Below are 20107 nucleotides of genomic sequence, written 5' to 3'. Positions count from 1 at the left end.
GGCACTGATAATGCCAAAGCTGCAAAGTGAGGTTGCCGAAGTTAGAAGTGTGGGACCTTCAGTGACATCTTGCTCATGTGACCAAAGGTCCTACACCCCGCGGTTTGTAGAGGAGCTGACGAGGAGGACAGAGCCTGGCATGTTCTCTACAGCGTTAGTGTGTAGGATGGAGTTTGGGCTGTGTGTAACTGTGTATCTCTGTATGTAGTATGTAGAGTGTTTTCTAACTTCTATCCTCTGATTCATCAAGAGCAGCATTGTTCATATCGGTCTTGATGAGGAGGCGTGCTGGAGTACACCTCCTAATGAGTCAGGAGCGTCGGACGAGTGGCGTTCACCTTTGTATATGACTCACCGCAAATCCTACTCTAGGCCCTACTGGTAAGATTTGTGGCAAAGCGAATGCCGCCACTCATCAAATTCATGACTTTTGATGAGAAGAAGTTGTCACACCCTGACCCACCCCACTCCTTCCACTTTGTCAGAGCTGGGCAGAAATGACATGAGGACATCAAAAGTTGCAAAATTTTAGCCCAGCCTCTTCTGTATATAGTCAGTCATTGTACCAGAGGAGGAGGTGAGCTGTGATATCATCTATTGTGAATGGTGGATCCTGTGTTATCTACTGTATATAGAGATGTTATCAGTCATTGTACCGGAGGAGGAGGTGAGCTGTGACATCACCTATTGTGAATGGTGGATCCTGTGTTATCTCCTGTATATAGCGGTTATCAGTCATCGTACAGGAGGAGGAGGTGAGCTGTGACATCATCTATTGTGAATGGTGGATCCTGTGTTATCTCCTGTATATAGAGGTTATCAGTCATTGTACAGGAAGAGGAGGTGAGCTGTTACATCACCTATTGTGAATGGTGGATCCTGTGTTATCTACTATATAGAGGTGTTATCAGTCATTGTACAGGAGGAGGAGAAGGTGAGCTGTGACATCACCTATTGTGAATCGTCAATCCTGCATTATCTACTAATTATAGAGATGTAGCCTTTCACTGAAATCCTGTCTGTGATGTTAATGAGACTGATGAAAAGTATTCTGTACAGGATACGATATATGGATCTAGTATGAAGGCTAGTGGCCAGTGTTACTGCAAGATTCCTGATATATATATATTAGAAGATTTAAAACAAAAACAAAAAATGCTGACAACTTAATTTTTATATAACAACCCAATTTTAATAAATTTATTAATTTCTTTAATGACATATTCCCTTAAAACACTATTAGTGGAATATTTGATTAATAGCAGAAGCCCGAAGATATCCAGAGTAACAATTTTGCAGCTGAATAGAAAGCCAAATGTTGGAGTCCACAGTGCCTGATTGCCACTTGATCCTTGGTTGCTCCCAATAAATTTTGTAGACTCCTAAATCTTTCAATGTGCTAGAAAGTCAATTTCCACTGTATGTAACCTGAGCAGTAGGAAGTCATTAGGACCATGGCAGATGGTGATTTAATACATATGCTCTTTCCATTTCATGTTTCTCCTGGACCTACTTGTCCAGTGTTTCCGGAGATCGATTATAGCTATAACTTATTTCTTTAACCCTCAACTTTGCATGAGACTACATGAGCTGAACCCCCTATATGAGTCCAGTACAATTGCTTCTGTAGCAGCTAAATCCCTGATTAAAGGTTACTGCTTTGTAGGTGAAATCAGGAGGCATCAGAATAATGGCTGTTGTCAATGAGTTAAGGGAATGAGTTGTCAGCTGCCCCAATCTCTGTGTGCCCTGTGTTTGCTTTTTCTGGCTTCTTTAGTCTGGGGTGCTAACTAAATTATTCTGTCAACCTATAAACATATGTGACTCAACTTTATTTAAAAAGTTCCCCATCCCTTAAAAAAGGAAGAAGCTACCATGGAAGGTGCCACCTGCAACTGGTATTGGCAAAGGTAGCAGAAGTCTTGGAGACTGATTGGGCCCAAACACCCTTTAGGTAAGGGCACTGTAATACATTTTCTGTTTGGACCTAAGCTGGAGCTTTGGAGCTTCAGGTTTATGATCTGGTTGGCCTCTTCCTTCAAAGCTTGTGAGAAATGATGTAGAATTGGTGTAGCCATTGGCATTAGAACCTTAGAGATTCAGAGGTGTCTAACAGGGCCAAAAGATCCCTCTGACTAATAGTAGATGTGGGCTGTGGCTTTTCTATATGCTTTCTGTTAGAACCTAAAAGCTTCAGGTGTCATGATCCAGGTCGGGGTTTGCTTCTTGCTTCTCTTTCCCCGGGCTGGTCATGGAGGGGTTAACCTTTCCTGCATCTCTTTAGTTCTTGGGTGGCCATTTATTGGTGCTATTTCTGGTAGCCTTTGTCAGTGATAGTTCTGGACCTTGGCTAGAGCATAGTGATCCTTCTGCCTCTGACTTGCCATGTGTGTCTGACCTGTTCCCTATCCCTGACTCAATATACGTTTGGTGATTTCCCTACAGTGTATGACTCGGCTTGAACTCTGAACTCTGCCTTCTGTCTCTGATAGTGCGTTCCCCGAGTGGCTTTTGACCCTTTGTCTCATACCTTGACTCCTCTTTCTGTCTCATGTTTTGGATACCGCGCTCCCATCTAGCTCTGACTTTTGGCTTGTCTCTAACCTTGTGCTTTGCTTTGTCCTCTGGTACTTCATCTCCCTGTTTGTTGCTGACTTCGGCCTGTTTGACTACTCTGCCGCCTCCTGGTGGCAGCCTGCATTTCTGTGCCGAAGTGCTACACAGTAAGTGCAAGCCTTTTTTCCGTAACAGTGCCCACTGGTGGTGGTTGGCCTCTTCCTTTTTTAAAGCTTGTAAGAAAGGATGGGAAATTGGTGTAGCATTGGAATTAATACCTTAGGGGTTTAGAGGTGTCTAGTAGGTCCAAAAGGACCCTCTGCCACATAAAACATGGCACATGGTTGGTGTGAGGACAGCTTTGTTATGTATTTGCTCTTAGAGCCAAAGAGCTTCATGTTTAAGTTCTGGTTGGCCTTTTCATTTTTCAAGTTTTGAAAGAATGGATGTAGAATTGGTATAACATTGACATTGGGAACCTAAGGGTTCAAAGCTGTCTAATAAGCCCCAATGATCCCTCTGTATCATGCATCAGGATTAAGAAAGGGCTATGATAGTTATCTTGTGTCATGACCCAAGATCTTCAAGTTAAACTCTGGTTGGCCTCCTCTTTTTCCCCCAGGCTTCATCTGTCCATAGACATCAGGAAGAAGAAATTAAATCTAAAGATCATGAACGCCATGGTGCTGTGGAGTGGATTTCGGAAATAGCACCACCCGTTTCAATGGTGCCTGGGGTGGCGGTCTGTTCTGCCCAAACTGGTCCTGAAAGGAAAGGTAAGAAGATCAAACTGTTGGCTCCACAGTCCTGTGAGAATATATTAGCATAGCGTATCCGAATTATGGAATTGTGCGTAGATTGCAACCATCCTTCATTACGAAACCACAAAGACCTGGCCGACCCACGTATATTATTTGACTTCTAATTCTTCTAAATGATGTTCACTCCTTTCTATAATTTGGAAGGCATTAAGCTTTTTTATTTAATTACACCACTTTTCAAATTACGTGCCCTCACAAGCCAACGCACACATGTCCTTTCCTCCATTTAACTACTTTGCCCTTCTTATAACATTCTGACAAGCTTTCAAATCACAAACAACCATCAATCTTTCCAGGGAAACGAGTTGACTTTAAGGAAATCAATTAAAAATCCTAAGCGGTATATAAACAGCAAATCCATACGGCTAAAACCATCTGAATTCATGTCACAGAATGGATTCACCTCTTGCCCCTCTAGTAGGAGAATTCCCAGGAATGTCAAATGCAGCCAGCTGTTTGTAGAAGGGAAAATTTTTTTTAAAAAAATCACTCCGGGATCTGATTTCCACCAGTGTAGCCTAGAAGTGTTTTCTGATGTAATCTCAGGTTATGCCAGGCATTTTTAGAAATATTCATAGACATTCCTGTGAATTTTTTATGTAGTTTACTTTATGTGCAGCTGAAGCCTCGGCTGATTATGTTAGGAGCCCAAACAAAGACATATATTATTAAGCACGAGAGACCTGGGAGATGACGCTGAGAAAGAAATCTTAGGGCAATTTCCTGGCCTCATATATTAAATGTTATTAAGGCAATCAGAGCTTAGCGGGGGATAAATCGAAAAAAAATTACAGAAACGTGAAGGATGTCAACAATTGAACGGAAAAATTTAAATATTTTTCAATGTTTATCCTGGAGAAAAATATATCCGGAAATTAGGTTACCACGCCTGTCTTAGTGCTAAAGGGTGTTGGGTTGAGGTCCAGTTCCTGCAACCCCACTAATCAGCTCGTTGAAGAGATTGTGGTTCTCTCGAAGGTGCTTCATCCTCTTCATCATTTCCGAGGCATGATTCCATACATATTGGTAATGACTATGCCTGGTCCTTTTTTTACTTGAGCTGTAGTCATTAAAGCAGGTATAATGCGGTGCCTGAAAACAATGAAGGGGATGCGATGCCCTATTCATTAGCCAATGAGTGGGGTATTGGAAGTTGGGTGTACAACAATGATCCCTCTGAAGGTGTGTTTCTTTTTTGCCCTGCTGTGCCATTACATTTTATGTGAAAATCAGACTTTAAAAGATTCTTGTTCTTTAAATATGACAGGTTGCCCACTCACACCTGCTTGTCATTGCCTGGTTTACCTGGTGAGATGGATACTCCAAGCTCAAGGTCCGAGTGGGCACATGGGTCATGGATGTCGGTGCTGTAGGCAGGTGAGGCACGTGTAGCAGAAGTACTGGAAGTCACAGACAGATAGAGGTATTGGAAGCAGCCGGCAGATAGCATAGGTACTGGAAGCCACAGACAGAATGGTAACTGAGGTACTGCAACCCGCAAGCAAACAGGTAGCTGAGGGACTGGAGGCCACAGGCAAACAGGTATCTGAGGCACTGGAAGCTGCAGGCAGACAGGTAGCTGAGGCACTGGAAGCTGCAGGCAGACAGGTGGCTGAAGTACTGGAAGCTGCAGGCAGATAGATAGCTGAGTGACTGGAAGCCACAGGCAGTCAGGAGATGTCCTGGATGCCACAGACATCGAACTGTGCACAGACAAACTAAAAGTCTTAATGTCAGCACACACTTTTGTCTTGGTGGGCCTTATGTAGGCCCAGGTAGATGATCACAAAGGATCGTGCTGGGCAGTCTGCAAAGCACAACGTGGAGCACAAACAAGGTTTAGCAGATCAGGGTGAGTGAAGTAAAGCCCGGTTCCAGGACAGGTAACGTAACAGTCATTACATTGATTGAAAACACCAGGTTCTAATATCACTGTAAAATTATCTTTTAATACTAGAATTTGAAGTGATGTAGGTCAATATATATGCAGAATTATGAAAAATTTGAAAGGGTTCACAGACGTTCAGGCACAAATGTGTATTGGCCCTAAAAATGTTTGTGAAACATGACCTAATAAATCCAAGAAAAGTAAAACAAAATACTATGCAGTGTTACCTTTATGTGCCTATGGACATGGATTGATCTATTGGGAATTTAGACATTGGAAGAGGATCCACAGCCAAAAAGATTTCCAAGTCTTTGAGTTCAATTACTTCAATTTTAGTGCGGTGTCTGCAAAAAATAAAAAATAAAGCAGAAAAACCCAAGAGATACGTGAGATTTATGTTGGTTAATAAGGGATCCATGACCAATTATAGTCTGGGAACAGTGGATACTCTCAGTCCCAGGTGGAAAGTAATAAATATGCAAAACTTATTATCATGTGATTTGCAAAACCTCAGTCCATGTCCAGAGTAGGACTCCTCCTCCAACCAGCACCATTTGTATCTTCAGGAGGATACCATCTCCGACAAACAGCAGAAAGTGACCCCTACTCTTGCCGAAGACGTGCGCACTCTTCTATATTTATTTTGTAGCACAAAAAATTGGTGACAGCTCCGAGTTAAACTCTACGAGAATTTTTAAAACTAATGCAAACCAGATGTCCGATGTGACTTGTTCTCCAACCTTAGTTGGAGTCCACACAATGTCACGCTCATGCTTGGGCCGTACGGAAGAGCATTTTGACAGATATGCCTTTTTTTACACTAAACGGTCCCTGATGTAAACACCAACCAATAAACCATGAAGGACCGCAGAAATGCAGCAACTTTAATCTTCCGTTGAGTGGCTACAACCATACGATACCATCCATGATGTAGAAGCTGCAATGAGACCAGGTTGGTCCTACTGCATATTCTTTGTTATTGGGTGGTGAGAACACTTGCAAGATTCCCCTTTAGTAACTGCATTGTTAGCAAGCAAAAGGGTAAGAAAGTGACTCAATGGTCATGGAAATTACATAACAGGACCAAAAAATGCATCCATCTATCCTGGTTGGCTAAAACCAAACGACCCCTAATTTTTCCATTTTAATTTTGCAATTGGGTATAATGTCCATCAGTAGCATGATGACCCTTGTAGGAGCTTGTATTTTGGGTGGGTATACAAAATCCGATGGTCCCATTGCTGTTTTCTCAAGATTGAAAGTGTTGTGTTGGCAGGAGAGCTCTAGCCAAGATGTGCTTGACATTTTGGAGAAGCATCGTTGATAAAACTGCAAACGTATTCACTTATTTCTTATAAGGTGACATTAAAATTCTGCTTTCAGATATGAATCTATGTAAATGACTACAAAGTCAGCACCAAATGAGGGTGTCTTCTGCAGGGTTTCAGATCTGGTCTCACCAGAAGCTTCCCTCTTGGGTACTCCAATGTATCACACATCTTGGATCCAACTACAATGTCACAGTTTTGAATTTCTATGCATCACTATGTGTTTATGCCGTGCATGTAGCCATATCTCTTTCACCGATATGTTTTGCATTGCCATCTAATGTATTTACTTGTTTATCTGATCCTCCTTTCTTTATTTTGAAGCCCCGCATCCGGGATGCCAAGAAAGCAAAGTATAATGTGAAGAAAAGGTTTGTCTACATATCAAATTACTGAGGTCTAAATATTTACACTAAGCTTATAATGGTCTTTTTCAGTAAAAAAAAAAAAATAACATGCTGCAGACCCTCAACCAAAATGGATCAGATTATTTTTTATACTGTGATAAACTGGGTTTTATCTAAAGGGGTTCAGACGGAGCACTCAAATCCAGAATCTGCCTTAGATGGTGTAGCATGGATTGTCATGGCCTGGGGCAAGGTAACAACTGCACCTTCTAATCTGGTAATAATGTCCCCGGAGTTCCTCCTTAAAATAATGTTTTCTGAGTGCCCCCTTAAAAAATGATGTCCCTTGAGTGCCACCTTAAAAAAAAAGATGTCCATTGAGTGCCACCTTAAAAAAATGATGTCCCTTGAGTGCCACCTTGAAACAAATAATGTCCCCTAAGTGTCCCTTTAGAAAGTAATTATGCCCCTTTAGTACCCTCTTCATAAATATTAAGACCAACTAATCCGAAGACCAACTCCTCTTGTCTTCTGTAGACACAGTATGCCGGCACAGGTGGTGCAGGGCAGTGTCATCATTTTGCCGCCTGTGCCAAAATGCTAACTTTAGTTCCAGTGATCTAACATAGGATCCAGTTGCACCACCTTCATGTTGAGGCTAGTAAAGTGTTGCTCTCCTGGAGATCCGCAACACCTGCTGGCTTGATGTTGGGCACAACATTGGATCTTCAGCACTAGCAAGGTGACTTCTTAGGGGCACAAATTTTCGAAAGCAAAAACTTGTAAAGAGATTATTATTATTACTATTGTTATTAATTGTTTCTTATGAAATTTTGCACCCCTTAGAATTTTGTGCCCAGGGCAACCATATCTGTGACCCTCCACGCTATGTCACTGTGTCTTAAGTCTCCTTATATGGTCTACAACACGAAGACACCAGTGAACAACCGTAGGTGGAGACTCTACATATTCCAAAGGGAAAAAATTCATAAAAGTCTAAGGAGTTTGTAAGTTCTCCCCGTGTTCCCGTGGGTTTCCTACTGCTTTTCCCATTTCCTCCCACACTCCAAACAAATACTGATAGGGAAATTAGCATGTGAGCCCCAATGAGGATAGCGATAAGATGTCTGTAAAGCGCTGTGGAATTAATGGCGCTATAAGAGTGAGTAAACTAACACAATAAATATGTGATTCTTCAGAATTTACTTTAGTCTGTGCCTGATGAAGAGACCCGTGTAGTCTCGAAAGCCTGGAATTTGTTACCATCTTTTCAGTTAGCCATTAAAAGGTATCAACCACTGAGGACTCTCAATTCTAAATATTTTTTTATCTACTGGCTAAAATGGTACAAAGATATATATCTTTCCTGTATCAAATAATAATAGTAACATACAATGACCACCTAATAATGAAATAAAATGCCGACATGTCGTTACCCTAGTCAAACCTCCACTAGACAGCACCATAGTGGAGACCATGGAGGTGGTGGTGGAGACCACAAAGAAGTAAAGGTATAGGGACAAGTGTATCCCATAGGATATAAAGTCAAGATCTTTATATATCAAAGGGTGCAAGTTAAGAATGAGATATAGGAATCCACATACCGGTAGTTTAACCATTTATTTGGAAGCGGAAAATGATATGTAACATTTTCTGGAGTGGATTATGTAGGAAGGTTTTGTTTCGGATTGTGCCTGATAATAAATCCAGCACTGGTTATACAATGGAAAACAGATCCAGCATTACCGCATCTACTAATCAGCTGGCCAGATTTTATTACAACGTCCATGTGTCGGGTTTAGATACTATTGTAATGTTGGCCGTACGAGGCCCTGATTTCACTTAGTTCAGGGAAGCTTTGGAAATGTGGAGCAGGATGTGGGAAGATTTCAAATTCTTGAATCGGAGAGTTCAGGAGGTGCCGGTTAGTGCGACCCCTGAAAGTATACAAGTCCTGAGATGAACTTCCGAATGTGGCGGACCTCACAAGAGCTGAAGAATGCAAAATGTTCTTTGCAATCCTACTCCAGTTAGGATCTGAAGAGCTGAGCATAGGCACAGATGACAAATTCAGACCGAGTTCCTTCCCAAAGAGTCAACTATTGATCTAATATGTGAGGATGGAATAAAGTTCCAGTGTCATTCAGTAATCATCCGATATCAAATGGCGATAGAGGGGTTGTCTCATATTGGTAAATAATAAAAAATTGCAAAGGGTTTGTAAAAACAAGAAACATCGTAATTTACCTCCGTTCCCAAGAATGGACAGATTTTTTTTTAACCCCTTAACGACCAGAGGGGGGTATTTCAGTTTTTGAATTTCTGTTTTTGTTTTTGCTCCTCATAATTTTTTTAATTTTTCGGTCAATACAGCCATGTGAGGGCTTATTTTTTTGCTGGACAAGTTGTACTTTTTAACGACATCTTTCGTTTTAACATATCGTGTACTGGAAAATGGGGGAAAAATTCCAAGCGCAGTGACATTGCAAAAAAAGTGCAATTCCACAGTTGTTGATTTGTTTTTATTTTACCATGTTCACTAAATGCTAAAACTGACCTGCCATTACAATTCTCCAGGTCTTTGTGAGTTCATAGACACCAAACATGTCTAAGTTCTTTCTTATTTAAGTGGAGAAAAATAATCCAAAATTGGTTAAAAAAAATAATGGCACAATTTTCCGACACCTGTAGTGTCTCCATTTTTCGTGATTTGGGGCTGGGTGTGGGCTTATTTTTTGCGCACTGAGCTGATGTTTTTATTGCTACCATTTTGGTGTAGATACGATCTTTTGATCACCCGTTATTGCATTTTATTGCAATGTAGTGGCAAGCAAAAAACGTAACTCTGGCGATTTTAATATTTTTCTCTTTACAGCGTTTAGCTTTTGGGTTAATTTTTTTTTATATTGATACAGTAGATCGGGCAATTCTGAATGCGGCAATATCAAATATGTGTATATTGTTTTTTATTGTTTAATTTTGAATTGGAGGTGATTTAAACTTTTTTTTTTAACTTTTTTAGTATTTTTTTAAAACATTTTTTCTTTACTTTTTACACGCTTCAATAGTCTCCATGGGAGACGAGAAGCTGCAGTTGCTGGATATCATCTGCTACACACAGGCGATGATCGTAGCAATCTGACAATAACAACCACAGAGGTCTGCTGCAGGAACTCTGGTTGTCATGCCGACCCATTGGTGACCTGCGATCATGTGACGGGAGTCACCGATGGGCGGGATTAGTGACACGCTTCTGGTAAGTGTGAGTTAAATGTTGCTGTCAGAGATTGACAGCAGCATTTAACGGGTTAACATTACAGCCACGGATGGATTGAGATTCCACCCGCGGCTGTTGCGGGCACGTCAGCTGTGTAGATTAACTGTCATGTGACCGGAAAGGGGGGGGTTCCGGCGTGGGCATACTACTAGGCCCAATGTCAGAGAGGGGTTAATTTTATATTTTACAGCTCCGTTATCTAGGTTACCAGCTGCTTCTGTAGTCTATGTTAGGTTGACCTGGTGAGGTGGATTCTCTTAGCTCAAGGATCGGGTGGGTACACGGACCACAGGCATTGCTGCAGCAGGCACTTGAGACATGGAGGGAACAGGTAGGACAGGAACTGGAGGCTGCAGGCAGACAGGAGTTCAGGAACAGGTCTTGCAAACATGTAGCAGAAGTCTTGGAGGCCGCAGACAGGTAGCTGAGGTCCTGGAGGCCGCAGACAGGTAGCTGAGGTCCTGGAGGCCGCAGACAGTTAGCTGAGGTCCTGGAGGCCGCAGACAGGTAGCTGAGGTCCTGGAGGCCGCAGACAGGTTGCTGAGGTCCTGGAGGCCGCAGACAGGTAGCTGAGGTCCTGGAGGCCGCAGACAGGTAGCTGAGGTCCTGGAGGCCGCAGACAGGTAGCTGAGGTCCTGTAGGCCGCAGACAGGTAGCTGAGGTCCTGTAGGCCGCAGACAGGTAGCTGAGGTCCTGGAGGCCGCAGACAGGTAGCTGAGGTCCTGGAGGCCGCAGTCAGGTAGCTGAGGTCCTGGAGGCCGCAGACAGGTAGCTGAGGTCCTGGAGGCCGCAGACAGGTAGCTGAGGTCCTGGAGGCGGCAGACAGGTAGCTGAGGTCCTGGAGGCCGCAGACAGGTAGCTGAGGTCCTGGAGGCGGCAGACAGGTAGCTGAGGTCCTGGAGGCCGCAGACAGGTAGCTGAGGTCCTGGAGGCGGCAGACAGGTAGCTGAGGTCCTGGAGGCCGCAGACAGGTAGCTGAGGTCCTGGAGGCCGCAGACAGGTAGCTGAGGTCCTGGAGGCCGCAGACAGGTAGCTGAGGTCCTGTAGGCCGCAGACAGGTAGCTGAGGTCCTGTAGGCCGCAGACAGGTAGCTGAGGTCCTGGAGGCCGCAGACAGGTAGCTGAGGTCCTGGAGGCCGCAGTCAGGTAGCTGAGGTCCTGGAGGCCGCAGACAGGTAGCTGAGGTCCTGGAGGCCGCAGACAGGTAGCTGAGGTCCTGGAGGCGGCAGACAGGTAGCTGAGGTCCTGGAGGCCGCAGACAGGTAGCTAAGGTCCTGGAGGCGGCAGACAGGTAGCTGAGGTCCTGGAGGCCGCAGACAGGTAGCTGAGGTCCTGGAGGCGGAAGACAGGTAGCTGAGGTCCTGTAGGCCGCAGACAGGTAGCTGAGGTCCTGGAGGCGGCAGACAGGTAGCTGAGGTCCTGGAGGCCGCAGACAGGTAGCTGAGGTCCTGGAGGCCGCAGACAGGTAGCTGAGGTCCTGGAGGCCGCAGACAGGTAGCTGAGGTCCTGGAGGCCGCAGACAGGTAGCTGAGGTCCTGGAGGCGGCAGACAGGTAGCTGAGGTCCTGGAGGCCGCAGACAGATAGCTGAGGTCCTGGAGGCGGCAGACAGGTAGCTGAGGTCCTGTAGGCCGCAGACAGGTAGCTGAGGTCCTGGAGGCCGCAGACAGGTAGCTGAGGTCCTGGAGGCCGCAAACAGGTAGCTGAGGTCCTGGAGGCCGCAGACAGGTAGCTGAGGTCCTGGAGGCCGCAGACAGGTAGCTGAGGTCCTGGAGGCTGCAGACAGGTAGCTGAGGTCCTGGATGCCGCAGACAGATAGCAGAGGTCCTGTCTGTGGCCTGCTCCCAAATTTGCATACATGATAGTAGAGGCATTTTATAGGGTCTCAGACCCCTATTTGACCATAGGCTTAATATAATTTGTGTTTTGGGGTGACACATTCCTTTTTTTGATTCACAAAGAGTATGTAGGATGGTAACAGAAAAAAAATGCAAATATTTTCCTCAAAATGCTGTAATATAATTTGTTTTCATTCGTTTTTTTTTCTTTCCAAACCTCCCATTGACAAGATAAAAGCCTGAACATTTGTTTTAGCACATAAGAGGATCCATAATTTTAATAAAGACAAGCAGTCTGGATTGCTGCACTCCCCCGGTCTCCCTTCTCCAGCTGCTGTAGGCCTACCCCATCGTGCTGGATACTTGTGGTTTGCCCAATTTCCTGCTTTTCGTTCACATTTTGTTTGGTGTTTACACTCTGATGTCTTCTTGGCTATAACATCTGTGTGTTGACTTCAAAGAATTGCATTTAGTTTATTTTTTAGCAAAATGAAGGACATTCGAGATTCTGTCTTTAGAAATACTCGTCCCAGAAGCTTGTTCACGTGAACACTGAACTTCTGTCTTACCAAGAAGTTTCCTCGCAGACCCGTTGGTTTTTTCAAAGTCATTGTGTGAGGGAAATTTTTGTTTTCAATTACCAGATTGGAAATAAATGTCATATTATTTGAGTAAGATCACGTTCGTGGTTTATACATTGAGGGAAGCACATGGGTTGTATATGTGTTGTGCGGGACACGGGTGAGGTGTTGGCTGGTAGACAAGCCTGGAGGCTGGAAATTTGTCCTTTCCTTTAGAAAAGAAAACAGTAGAACTCTGAATTAATTATGTTTCCTTGTGTGAGGCCTCAACATCTTTATTATTCCAGATATTACTAATGTTTATTTTAAAGAAAATCAATTTGGAAGAATTTTTTTTCTTTGATACTATCTCCACATAATGGTTTACAATGTAAGAACCGTGACCAGTAACTATGATGCCCCATAGCAATACTCAGGATGGGGTCTCACTCTACCATGACCACTATCAACAGAATATAAATTCAAAACTTGGTTTCCACGGAGTCCCCACTGTCTCGGTCTTATTTCAATTAACTCTTTATAAAATTTTGCATTGACACTTCGTTTCCCCTTCTGTTACCTAGAGCTTTTTTTTAATGGAAATGGCCTTTTTAGTTCCAGAATTGAGCCTCACTCCATCATGATAACCATCATCAGAAGATAAACTCAAGACTTGGTCTTATTGACGTCACCTTCATTTTATTCTTCTTTCCATGAAGTCTTTCCAAAATGTTGCCATAGCTCCTTTTATCTCCCCTTCCATTATCCAGGATTAATTTTCCATAGTTAGTTCCTGGGACTCAAAACTGGACCTCACTCCACCATGAACACCACAGACAGGAGATACATTGAAGGCTTTGTGTTCACAGTGTCCTTTGTGTCTTACTTTTCTTTCCTTGAACCCTTTATACAAATTTCCATTCTCTTCCCAGGTTTTCCCTTCCAAAGTCCAGAACCCCCTTGACTAGAGATGGCCGTTTTCATTCCTAGTGTTCAGAATGAGACCACATTGCACCTTGAACACTGTCAAAGATAAATTAAATATTTGTTCTACATGGTGTCCCCTTTCGTTTACTCTACTTTCCATTAGCTTAAACTTTTCAACTCTCTCCTTTTGCTTTTCCCTTCCAGCATCCATGTTTCCTTTGAGTATAGATGACCTTCTAAGTTTCTGGGACTCAAAATTGGGCCACATTAAATCATGACCACCATCACCAGAAGATAAATGAAATACTTGCTCACCGCAGTGTGTCTTCTGTGTCCTACTCATTTCAATTAACTTTTTATAACGTATTCCACTCCCTCAGTTGCCATTTCTTTCCATCATCCAGGGCTCCTTTGAGTAGAGATGACCTTTTGGTTCCTAGGACCCAGAATCGGGCCAGACTTCACCATGACCACCATCAACAGAAGATAAATTCAAGACTTGGTCTCCACGATGTTCCTTGTGTCTTACTCTTCCATAAACTCTTTAAAAACTATTCAGCTGTCTGCTTTTGATGATTTTTTTTCTTCCATCGTCAAGGGCTCCTTTGAGTAGAGATGGCCTTTTGGTTCCTAGGACTCAGACTGGGGCCAGACTTCACCATGACCACCATCAAGAGAGGATAAATTCAAGACTTAGTCTCCACGTTGTTCCTTGTGTCTTACTCTTCTTTCCGTAAACACTTTAAAAACTATTCAGCTGTCTCTTTTAGTTTTTTACTTCCATGGTTCAGAGCTCAGTTTGATTGAAGATAGTCTTGTTCATTCATGGGATCCACAGTAAACTCTATAACTACTACATTGACGAGTATGCCCTTGTCCATGTATCTACAGTTACTTGATTAATCCAGATCATTTTCATTGACGCCTGAAAGTGTTTTTACCTTCTTTTACTTAATATTGCAGGAAAAGTAATGACTTACTAAGATTGAAAGAAGTCTGAACACAAAGAAGTCAGAACACAAACACTTGTGGCATATGAAGCTGCATAGCTGAAAACCGATGAAAGTGATCATAATCACAACAGTCCAGCATTGAAAACATCTGCAATGTGGGCATCAGAAGTGGACTTAAGTGGATGAGCAGATGTAGTTAGCTAGGGAAGAGATGGCACTGGGGGCCCCATGGGAAAAAGGCAAAAAAGTCAATGTGATGACTTGAATAGTGTTGTGCGGGGAAACCTTAGATCTTGGTACATGACACCATGTGGCGTCATCCTTGCATAGCCCTACCCTCTCCATGCAGGGTCGCCAGTATACTCACTGCCGTGGCTACACGGTCACCTCCCTGTCTCCCTGCATCCTGCTGCCTTTGCACTCCTTACAGACATCCCGATGGCATGCACTCCCCGCTTTTAAAGGAGTAGCGGCGTAGTTTGAAAATGCCCCCAGCCAATAGCTGGGAGGCATTTTGTATAAAAGGCATCCTCCTCAATTGGGAGGTGCCTGAGCAACATTCTCCCATTAGTGAGTGTTTGTGCAAGTAGTGAGTTGCCAGGTCCCAGTCCCTGTACTTGAATCCTCTTGTCCCTGTGTGGTCAGAGCCTGAACCCGTACTTCTGGTCCTTATGTGGAGAACCTGAACCTGAAACCGCATTCAGCAGTACCTGAGCCCTGAAGTCTCTCCGGCGGTACCTGAACCCTGAAGCCGCACCAGCAATATCCGAACCTGTAACTGTTCCATCAGTACTAGAACTTGCACCCGTGTCAGTCCTGGTTAGAGTTCCAGTGTCCATACTGGCAAAGCATGATCCAAGATCTGAATCCAACCCTGTCTGTGACTTCTTGTCAGTATCCATTCTGCCCGAGGAGCCAGAATCTGTGGAGTCTGAACAGAGTCCATATCCTGTCTTGCCAAGTTACTCCAAGCCCTGTCCATGTCAGCGTACCTAACCCTTGGGGTCAGCAGCTGTAGTACCGGAGACTGCCTAGTAGTGATACATGGCAGCTACCTGCAGCTCAAGTCTAACTCTACCATCAGGAGCTCCAGTGAACATGAGGTAGTCACTTAGCTACAACCCTCCTAGGCAGGCCTAACCCCGTGCCACAGTGGGTCCATTAACAACGTGCATCACCTGCAAGTTTGACAACACCTTCCACCTTGATCAACTACATCCATAAATGGCAGTGGCCGAATTGTTTAAAGAACTCAACAAATAGTTCAAGGTTTTGACTTGACTACCTAATTCCACCAATCTCAATCCTATTGAGCATCTGTGAATGTGCTGGAAAAACAAGTCCAGTCCATGGAGAACTCAACAACTTACAGAATCAAAGGATCGGTGTCAACATCTTGGTTCCAGATACCATGAGATACCTACAAAAGATTGTAGAGTCTACTTCTCTATGAGTCAAAGCTCTTTTAATGGTCCAAAGTGAACCGATGCGATATGTGGCAGGTAATTTTAATTGTATGACTTTTTGCCTCTACATTACATGAAAGTTGGAACCAGTACTTGCTCACTCCTATAGGAGAATAAAACTGTGTAGGTCGGTTCGTCTCTCTGTTGCCCTCAGGAATCCATCAATACCCTATTAGGACTATGTATTGTATTGTGTCAGAATATGTATGTAATAGTTGTTTATTAGGGTGGATAGCTATATATAAGCCTATTTTATGGACTATTAAAGTGTCATTCCAATCTTTATAGATGGATATTGACTGATAATGCTTGTAAAACCAAACACTTTTGCAATTTACTGCTTGATAAAATTGGCATCCGTTCTCCAGATATTGACATTTTTTCTTTTGTATTTCAACTTGTTGCCTAGGAGACCGGCCTCCGCTGCTGCCTAACTTGTAAGCACTGCGCTGAAGATGGCCTGGCTTAGGAGGTAGCAGCGCATTCCTGCGATCTTGGCTAGCTTCAAAACAGGGCTTACAAGCTTAATAAAAAAAGAACGTGTAAGCACCGTTCAATGTTCCGCTGACTAGCAGCGGTGGTCGGTCTCCAAGGCAACGAGCTGGAAACAAAAGAAAAGTATTAATATCTCAAGAACGGCTGAAAATTTTAATAAGCGGTAAATTGCAAAATGGCTTGTATTTACAAGCTCTATCTGATAATACCCATTTTTTGATGATGGGAATAATAAAGATAACATGTAGACTGATATATCTCCATAGCAGCTGAATTAATGTGCAATGTTTTTCAACTGCCTTGTAATTCCTCTCATCTTCCTCCTTCAGCCGACCTTCTGCTCCGTGAGCTTCATATGCCGAGGATCTACAAGCATTACAAGTTGTACTGAGAACAGTGCGGACTGTGTTTGCCCATTTACCGGAATGAGAAAATGTGGCTCCATGGAAACAACTTAATCCTCATTTAAGTAAGATGAATTGGTGAAGAGAAAAAGGATTACCGGATTGCTGGTATAGAGAGGTAGCCTGAGCAAGAACCAGAGACGCATTCAGTGTTTTTTTTTTTTCTTTAACCCCTTAATGACCAGAGGTATTTTTGGTTTTGCATTTTCGTTTTTCGCTTCCCTTCTTCCCAGAGCCATAGCTATTTTATTTTTCCGTCAATATGGCCGTGTGAGGGTTTGCTTTTCGCAGGACTAGTTGTACACGGCACCATTGGTTTTACCATATCGTGTACTGGAAAACGAGAAAAAAAATTCCAAGTGCGGTGAAATTCCAAAAAAAAGTGCAATTCTACAATTGTTTTGCTTTTTTACTATGTTCACTAAATGCTAAAACTGACCGGCCATTATGATTCTCCAGGTCATTACGGGTTCACAGACACCAAACATGTCTAGGTTCTTTTTTTTATCTAAGTGGTGAAAAAAAAATCCAAAATAAAATTGCGCCATGTTCCGATACCCGTAGCGTCTCCATTTTTCGTGATCTGGGGTCGGGTGAGAGCTTATTTTTTGCGCGCCGAGCTGACGTTTTTAATGATACTATTTTTGTGGGGATACGATCTTTTGATTGCCTGTTATTGCATTTTGATGCAATGTTGCGGCGACCAAAAAACCGTAATTCTGGCGTTTTTACTTTTTTTTGTTACGCCGTTTAGCGATCGGGTTAATTCTTTTTGTATATTGATTGATCGGGCGATTCTGAACGCGGCGATACCAAATACGTTTGTTTGATTTTTTTTGTATTGCTTTATTTTGAATAGGGCAAAAGGAGGGTGACTTGAACTTTTATTTTTTTTTTACTTTTGGCATGCTTCAATAGTCTCCATGGGAGACTAGAAGCTGCCATAAACCGATCACCTCTGCTACATACAAGCGATGATCAGATCGCCTGTATGTAGCAGAATTGCTGACTTGCTATGAGGCGGCGCTCATAGCAATCCTACAGTGACAACCATAGAGGTCTGCTGGAGACCTCTGGTTGTCATGTCAACCCGCAGGCATGTGACACGGGCACCGATAGGCAAGATTACTGGCGCCCTTGCCGGAAGCGCATGTTAAAAGCTGCTGTCAGAGTTTGACAGTGTTATTCAATGGGTTAACAGCCCTGGGTGGATCAAGATTCCACCCGTGGCTGTTGCAGGCACATGTCAGTTGTTCAAAACAGCTGACATGTGTCGGAAAAGATGTGGGTTCTCCGCCGGAGCCCACATCAAAGGTAGGGTGTCCGACATCGACGTACTATTACACCCGATGTCGTAAAGAGGTTAAATTAGGTATTTGTTGATATAATCAGTGCACATTATTCATCTCACTGATGATTTTATTCACAATAAACACTAAATGCACTAAAATCCGCCTAGATGTGAAAGAAACAATATCATCTAAAACTGATATTCTGCTGTACTTCTTAAGAAAAAGTTTATTTGCAAATAACACATGGGCCAATATTTGCAATTTTTCCTTTCTTATATTTTTACTACAAAGTCATTTACACATTAATTAAATCATACAATTCTTGCTTTCTTCAGCCACCACTAGGGGGAGCTCTGGGGCATCCCGCATACAGGATCATTATTCAGTTCAATGTTACCGGCTCAAAAGTTTCCAGTTTTTTTTACAATGATTAAGAACATCGTCTGGAACGCGGCTTCTGTTTTTGTTTTATCCGATAATTATGTAAAGTGTTTTTTAGAAGAGGGTCCTACTTCTGGACACGCTTTTTTCTACAGATCACCTTTGGCTTTCAGACTTTCTTCTTGACAGGTGAGTTGACATTTTTTTCTTTCCATGATAATATTTAGAAAAAAATGAGACTATAGAAGGCAAACGGAGCAAAATTTTTTAAATTTTTTTTTTATATATATATAAAAAAAAAATGTCACCCCTCTCCCCCCCCAAAAAAAAAAAATATGAAAAAAAAGTCACCACATGTGGACAACCCCTTTGAAATAAGTTGGTACAAGAAGTAGCTAAGGAAAACAAAATGCCGGAATCTTAGTGATGATTATAATAAAAAAATAAAATCTAACAATTACGAGGGACCCTATATTTAACCGTAACTATATGTCTCTGGCCCAGTTCTGCGCTTGGAAAACATGTTTTAAAGGCTGCCGTAAATGAAACGACTGGGATCTAATTAGGTTAATAACATATTTCATGTATATAGTTGTTGGCAGAGAAAAAAGGGCAACGATACAAGTCCGTGCAAAGGTACGGCACATGGAACGCCCTGCCTATTTTAGCTTAATTTAATTTTTTTCCGAGACATTGGCATCGAAAATGTTTTATCTCCTGCAGCATATTTATTAACAGGTTACCCTGCAGAAGGGGTTAAAAATAATGAATTTATTTCCTTGATTGCTCACTTTGTGCCCGCGCTTCCTTCGCTCATGCCTGTATACACTCATTAGTTAATCCGGATCCCCAGGCTCATAATAAAATCAACATGTTTCCAGAATGTGGGGTTTATATCTGTTTGTGTTTTTCTTTGTATTGTATCGTTGCACTGTAGTAATGAAAGAAGTGTTGTCATGGGAATATTACGTCGTTTGTGCGTTTAAGCAGTAAATCATATAAATATTTATTGTGTCCGAGAGTGGCGGCCCCCTATCCTATCCCCCTGCGCAGTGCATGGTAAATGCTAATAATCAAGATCAAGTATTGACAAAGCATCATTTATGATAGAAACCCATTTTTGGTTTGGTTATATCACATCTGCACAAAAGAAAAATGCCCCAGTGGTAAACGAATACACAAGAATTAAGTGGTGGCGGCTTTACACCACTCTATCCGACGCTCGGTATTGTGCTTGGTGATGTACGTCTGCATGCAGCTGCTCGGCCATGAAGCTCCCGGCGGGGGGGGCGCAGTGTCTGTGCTGTTAATACCAGAGGAGGTCTGGACTATGCAGTTATGGGGTCAGCAGAGCGTTGGTGACTTTTCTGACCTCTGCTCCTCAGCCCCCCGCTCTGTAACGTTACGGGGTCTCCATTTCGTGGCTGAGTCGCTGTGGTTCCTTCCACTTCTCAATAATATCAGTCACAGGTTATGGGGGAAGATTTCGGAGGAAGACTTCGGAGTCATGAACGGACTTGTTACCCCGGTGGCAACTATTACAGGACCGCGCTGGTATCAGTGAGATCTGCACCACC

The 20107-nt window shown here is 43.0% G+C and overlaps 1 long non-coding RNA gene across 2 annotated transcripts; it reads left to right on the top strand.

Moving 5' to 3' along the window:
• The first annotated feature begins 3178 nt into the window (after nucleotides 1–3178).
• On the top strand, nucleotides 3179–19413 carry LOC138647106 (uncharacterized). 2 transcript variants are annotated; one of them, XR_011314880.1, is made up of 5 exons: nucleotides 3179–3332; nucleotides 6918–6964; nucleotides 14503–15994; nucleotides 16783–17677; nucleotides 17717–19413. It is a non-coding gene; the product is annotated as an uncharacterized lncRNA (long non-coding RNA). The 2 variants fall into 2 exon arrangements; XR_011314879.1 differs by having other exon boundaries at nucleotides 16783–19413.
• Nucleotides 19414–20107: the final 694 nt, after the last annotated feature.

This window comes from Ranitomeya imitator, chromosome 8 (assembly GCF_032444005.1).
Source record: "Ranitomeya imitator isolate aRanImi1 chromosome 8, aRanImi1.pri, whole genome shotgun sequence".
NCBI classification, from domain to species: domain Eukaryota; kingdom Metazoa; phylum Chordata; class Amphibia; order Anura; family Dendrobatidae; genus Ranitomeya; species Ranitomeya imitator.
This window is presented reverse-complemented; position numbering and strand designations above follow the sequence as displayed.